A 6,899-nucleotide genomic window follows, 5' to 3' on the forward strand; every position below is an offset into this window, starting at 1 on the left:
AACTTGGTGGTGGGATGAGGGTGTAGAAGCTGCAGTTAAGGAGAAAAGAAGGCTTTTCCGGGAATGGAAGAAGGGTGGTAGCAAAGAGGAATATTTGGCTGCCAAGAGGAGGGCTAGAAGAGAGGTATACAGGGCAAAGTCTGAGTCACAGAGACTATTACTTGATAACCTAAATCATGGGGAAAGGAAAAATATGATATTTAGGGTGGCAGGTCAGGTGAAGAGGGATAATCGGGATATTATAGGTGAGCAGTGTGTGAAGAATGATGAAGGAAGGGTAGTGGTGAACAGTGAGGATATTAAAGATGCATGGAGAGAGCATTATAACCGGTTGTTGAATGAGGAGTTTGACTGGGACAGGGAAGGTTTGGAGCAAGCAGATCCAGTGTCTGGTCCTTGGCCTTTGATTGATGCTGCTACTGTGAGTGAGGCAATAGGCAGGATGAAGGTGGGGAAGCAGCAGGTGTGTCTGGGTTGACTGCCGAAATGTTGAAGGCCTCAGGCGATATAGGGGTGAGGTTAGCCACTGACCTTATAAATAGGATTTTTTATGAATGTATTGTCCCAGATGATTGGCTGAAGAGTGTAATTGTATATGTGTATAAGGGGAAGGGTGATGCCCTGGAAAGAGGAAATTATAGAGGTATAAAGCTTTTAGATCAGATAATGAAGGTAATGGAGAGAGTTTTAGAAGGTATGATTAGAGAAAGAGTGAATATTGATGAGATGCAGTTTGGGTTTATTCCAGGTAGGGGAACCACTGATGCTATATTCATTGTTCGACAGCTTCAGGAAAAATATATTGGTAGGAGAAGGGATCTTTATTTTGTTTTTGTTGATTTGGAAAAGGCCTTTGACAGAGTCCCTAGAGAGGTGGTGAAGTGGGCAATGAGAAAGCTTGGTTTGGAGGAGTGGCTGGTTAGGGTGGTTATGGCTATGTATGTGGGTGCTCACACCCAGGTAAGAGTGAATGGAGATTTCAGTGATGAGTTTTCCGTTATTGTTGGTGTGCATCAGGGGTCAGTCTTGAGTCCCATGTTGTTTATCATGGTACTTGAAGCCCTTTCACGTGACTTTAGAAACGGACTCCTTTGGGAGTTGTTGTATGGTGATGATTTGGTGTTGATTGCAGAGAACGAAAGGGAGGCGGAGGAAAGGTTTAGGAAGTGGAGAGATGGTATGGGGCACAAGGGTTTAAGGGTAAATGCAGATAAAACAAAAGTGATGATATCTAGGGTTGGTGGCGGTACTGTCAAAGACGAGGGAGAGTGGCCATGTGCAGTTTGCCACAAGGGCGTGGGAAGTAATTCCATCTTGTGCTGTGTTTGTGATAAATGGGTGCATAAGAGATGTATTGGTATCAGAGGTAGACTGCGAGATAATGCAGATTTTATGTGTACGGTGTGTCGGGGTGAGCAGGTGGAGATTGTCAGATGTGAAAGGATTGAACTTGCTCGTGAGGCTCTTGAGTGTGTGGAAGAGTTTTGTTATTTGGGAGACATGTTGTGTGCTGGAGGTGGGGCTGGAGCTAGCTCTGTGGCTAGGGTGAGAAGTGGTTGGAAGAAGTTCAGGGAGCTCTTGCCTCATCTGACATTGAGAGGATTCTCCCTACGTGCTAAGGGGCCTTTGTATGCAGCATGTGTTAGGAGTGTAATGCTGTATGGTAGTGAGACCTAGGCAGTGAAGGAGGAAGATATTCACCGGCTCAGACGTACAGAAATGACAATGATTAGGTGGATGTGCAGTGCGTCCCTGCGTCCAAGGCCTGGAGGGGCTGGGTTTACGATGGAAGAGTTGAGAAGTAGGATGGGACTGGAGTGTATTGGTGTTGTGATGATGAGAGGTAGATTGAGATGGTTTGGACATGTGGAGAGGATGGGGGATGATAACTGGGTGAGGAAGGTGAGAAGTGTTAATATTGGGGGTGGGGTTATGAGGGGTAGTCCGAGAAAGACATGGGACGAGGTCATTAAGTGTGACCTCAGGGTTAAGGGACTGAACAGGGAGGCTGCAATGGATCATGCAGTGTGGACAGCCGCCATTAGGTGACCAAGGCCGACACATGCAAGCATGTTGGAGCCTTTAAAAACGAAAACGAAATATATATATATTATGCAGAAACTTCACCCTGAATAAATGTAGGTAAACTGAACACAGGGGAAATATTAAATTGAGACACTAGGTACTTTCGTGTATTATGCCTTCAGACAGGATGCTGTCTTGATGACATACAGTGACTTGAGAAGGCAGGGAAAGTAAGGATGACACCTGACCTTGAGCCCCTCCCTTCCAGCCGAGGCCACCAAGACCCGTGGCTCCCACCACAGCAAAAACTTCAACAGAAACCACATCCTGGCCGCCAAACAACTACAACAAAATGAAAACATCGTCATCCGACGCGCTGACAAAACCGCCACCTTCTTCTTTATCAAGAAGGAGGACTACATTCAAAAGATCAACACCATCCTCAGTGACACTTCTAAGTTCAGAGAGATAACTCGTAAATCAACCGACTCCATCAAGAAGCAGTTTAACGCCACCATCTCCACTATCAACGTCACCATCAATGGCCTATATCTTCAGAAGCTAATGGCGAGTATTCACCCTGCTATGCCTGCAGCAACGTCAAGAGACACAAGCTTGGCAACCCTCTACGCCCGATCATCTCACATATATCAACCTCCACCTACACCGTAGCCAAGAAACTCAACAAACTCCTGACACGATATGTACCTAACACCTACAGCCTGTCCTCTGCCTCGGACTTCCTTGAAGTCCTACATGACGCCCCTCCTGCTGATGACCACATCATTGCCTCAGTCAACGTCGAAAGCTTTACCAACGCTCCTGTAAACATGACGATTGACTTCATACTTGGCTGTATATACTGCTAAGGAGAAACCAAGCCCCTTGACATCCCAGAGATGGCCCTGAAGACTGCTGGAGCTCTGCAAGAAAGAAGCTCATTGCACTTACCCGAGCTGTCAGATGTATTAGCAGATCGATGGTGTAGCGATGGGCAGTCCCCTCTGAGTCCTGTTCTTTGATTTCTACATGGGGACCATCGAATCAAGACTCTGAGCTACTAGCCTCACCTCCCTATACTACCACTATGTTGACGACATCTTCATTCGCATCAAGGACCTTCAAGAGCTGCAGGGCCTCAGACAGCACTCCATCACTGCCTCTGGACTTAACTTCTCCTATGAAGATGCCAATGATGGATGCCTCCCCTTCTTGGACATACTTGTCACTGCACACAACGTAGGATTCCAGACTACAGTATTCACCAAGCCCATGAATGAAGGACTGCCTGAATGGAGATAGTGGATGCCCTAGATGTTACCTGCACTCCACCTCCAGCATCTATGTCAGGAGAGCAGGAGAGCCCTCTCCCACTGTTCTACTTCGAAAGATGCCCACCAGGAACTAGAACGCGTGACTCAAGTCCTCGTCAACAACGGCTACACTAACAAGGACGTCATTAAGAGACACATGGACAAATGGTATACTCACCAAGACATCACTACATCAACAAGCAGCTAAAGCATCAAGGTATTCTACAGAAACCACATGTCCACAGACAAGATGGATGAGAAGATCATCAAGGATATTGTATACAGAAATGTACTCCCTACAGACCCAGAACAACACCTTACTCTCATCATCTGCTACAAAACTAAGAAAACAGCCCACCATCTGCTTTGTAACCAACCTGCCATGACCAAGAGGCCCCTTCATGAGGACCATGTCATTTACCAGCATAACTGCTACAGTGAGGAGTGTGAACCTCATTCACACATTGGAATGACGCAGACCAGACTCTTGAGGCGCCTCACTGGTCACCTGCAGAATGGAGCCATCAAGAACCACTATGCCCCCCTACACAACTCTCACCTGACACGACAAGACCTGGATGAGAACACCAAAATAATTGACAGAGAACAAGACCCTCATGGTCTCTTGTTTCTAAATGCAATTGCATTATCATCAAACAACCTACAATAAACACACAAGTCAAAGATTTCCAAATCCTTGTATCATCAAAACGCCACGTAAGTTCAGCTAACGAAGCAGCCAATAAATGATCAACCTAGGTGACCAGCTCCATCCACCTGTCTCCACCTGATTCACCTGAATCATATATAAGCAGCCACCCACGACAGAACCATCAGCTCCAGCCTGAAGATGGAACAGGATACTTCCGAAACGTTCCTGCCCTTTGGGGAACCGCTGAAGAAACTCCAGGAAGATAACCGAAAAATTGTACGGCAAATATAAATTGTACATAAGAAAATACGAGAGAGTATGAAGAGAGTGGATGAGGAGTTTGGAAGGAATTTGAGTGTAAAGTGGAGGGAATGTAAGAGAATGTTATGGAAGGAGGTAAAGAGAATTAGACAGTGTGGCAAAGACGTTTGTCGGGGGGTGAGAGATCAAAATGGTAGATTACTAGTGGAACAGGGAGAAAAAATGAGCAGATGGAGAGAAGACTTTAAGGAATTGTTGAACATAGAAAATGAAAGTAATGTGAGTATAAGTGGTTGAGGAATGGCTGGGAGATGGAGGGATGTGAGAATATAGGAGGAAATCAATGGGACGGAAGTTGTCGAGGCAATGAACAAAGTCAAAATGGGGAAAGCCCCAGGAATTGATGGAGTGTGTGGTGAAATGCTGAAACATGGGGGAGAGATAGTAGTAGAATGAATGTGGAAGATGCGCAAATTAGCCTGGGAGGAAGGCAGAGTCCCAAAGGATTGGAAGTCAGGTATAATTATTCCCTTGTACAAAGCAAAGGGGGAAAAAGAAATGTGCGGTAATCATAGGGACATTTGTCTTCTTAGTGTAATAGGAAAAGTATGTTTTTTTTTATGCAAGGAAGAAGGAATCAAAGGCTGTGCCCACAAAACAGTCCCAAGAAAAAAAACAAAAACAATACAAAAGAGAGCCAAATTCAAGATCCATTCATTTCGAGATGCCTGGACACACTGCGTTTGAACGATTGGAGATCATAGGAAGTAGGAAATACAGACAGAGAGACACAGATCCAGAGCTGACTTGTTGCATAAATGAAGGACTGAGAGTTGGACAGAAAAGGGATTTTGTTGCTTCATGGGTGCATAGCACCCGTCATAGAGGTGGAGGGATGCAAGCAGACAGTTGAGAGGAGCAGGGACCATTGAAGAAGTGACAGAAAAGAGATAAAGAGGCAACAGTGCGGCAAAGGGAAAGACGTTGAAGGGAGCCAGTAAGAGGAGGAGAGTTGATGAAACGACTAGCCTTTGACTCCACCCTATTGAGAAGAGCTGTATGTGGGAAGCCTTCCCACATATGAGAGTTGTACTCTAAACAAGGATGAATAAAAACCGTGTATAAAGTCAACAACTGTGCAGGGGTAAAGAAGGAACGGAGTCGGCTTAGCACACCCAATCTCTTGGAAGCAGATTTTACGAGAGATGCAATATGATCTTTCCAAGATAAGTCTCGTGTGAATGAAACCCCAAGCATGTTCAAGGATGATACAGGATTGAATTGGATATTATCAAACACTAGTGGGTACTCCTGAGGAAGTTTTTGTTGGGTTGATAGGTGTAAGAACTGAGTCTTTGATGCATTCAAAACAATAAGATTATTTTTACCCCAGTTGGAGATACGAGCCAAGTCAGACATTAGGTGTGCCATAGTCTCATCCCTTGTTTGTTGAAGTAACTGCTGAGATGGACATTGCGGAAACCGAATGGAAAGGTGAAGGATGGAATCATCAGTGTACGAGTGGATAGGGTTAGATGTACAGCTTATAAGATCATTGATGAATAAAAGGAAGAGAGTTGGTGATAGGACAGAGCCCTGAGGAACACAACTGTTGATAGATATAGGAGAAGAACGATGGCTGTCTACAACGGCAGCTATAGAACGACCAGAAAGGAAGCTATAGATAAAGGCACAGATAAAAGGATAGAAACCGTAAGAGGGCAGTTTGGAAATTAACCTGCCCCATCCCAACCACTTTTCCACCACTGACTCCACCCAATCCCGACCATTTTTGGAATTTTTTTTTTTTGGCTAAAACCTCCGCTTTTGGTGAGAAACATCGAAAATTCATAGAGAAATCGCTCACCTGAGGTTTAAAATACTCGGTACAGGTAGGAGTACCTCCTTACCTTACTGGGTTTTCTAACAGGCTGGCACCAAAGAAAACGAGTTCTATGGGAGGATAACTATTTCACACCACTCATAAACGGTATTTATTTATTTACTTGGTACGAATTTATTTGTAGTACGAAAATATATTGGTTTTCAAACAGTAATATAGGCATTATAAGCATTGTTTCACTCACTCATCACCATACCTGACCTTTTTTTGCCACATTACCTGATCATCATTTCTGACTGTTTCTTCCTCTAATGCTATGTTAAGTTTGTCCTCCACATTGTCATTGATTGGGGAATCACTCTGGCCCTGAATTTCGTACCACGGCATGACATGGCTTTACTGGCCAGGTCACTGATAACAGGTGAATTGTTGAGACAATGGCATGCAGGGAGGGGAGGAGGTCATGCTGGGTAAGGCATTGTCCCTGTCTGGCATCTTGTAGAGGAAGGTGTCACGTGTATATGTACCAAAAATCACTCGCGAAAATTGAAAATTGTACAAATTAGGGACCTTGCAATTGATTCGCGTTTATGTAAGTCGACGGGATTGGCAGTGACAAAACGTGTGGACGTTAAAGAACGTCGACGGGACGCCGCAGGTTAAAGATTTATGCCAGACTCGATCGAAAGCCTTTGAGATGTCAAGTGCAATGGCAAAGCTTTCACCAAAGTCCCGAAAGAAGGATGACCAGGAGTCTGAAAGGTAGGTGAGAAAATCGCCAGTGGTGCATCCCTGACAGAACCCA

Source organism: Coenobita brevimanus, chromosome 111 (genome assembly GCF_032717465.1).
Source record: "Coenobita brevimanus isolate Jiangsu-jjx chromosome 111, ASM3271746v2, whole genome shotgun sequence".
Classification (NCBI taxonomy): domain Eukaryota; kingdom Metazoa; phylum Arthropoda; class Malacostraca; order Decapoda; family Coenobitidae; genus Coenobita; species Coenobita brevimanus.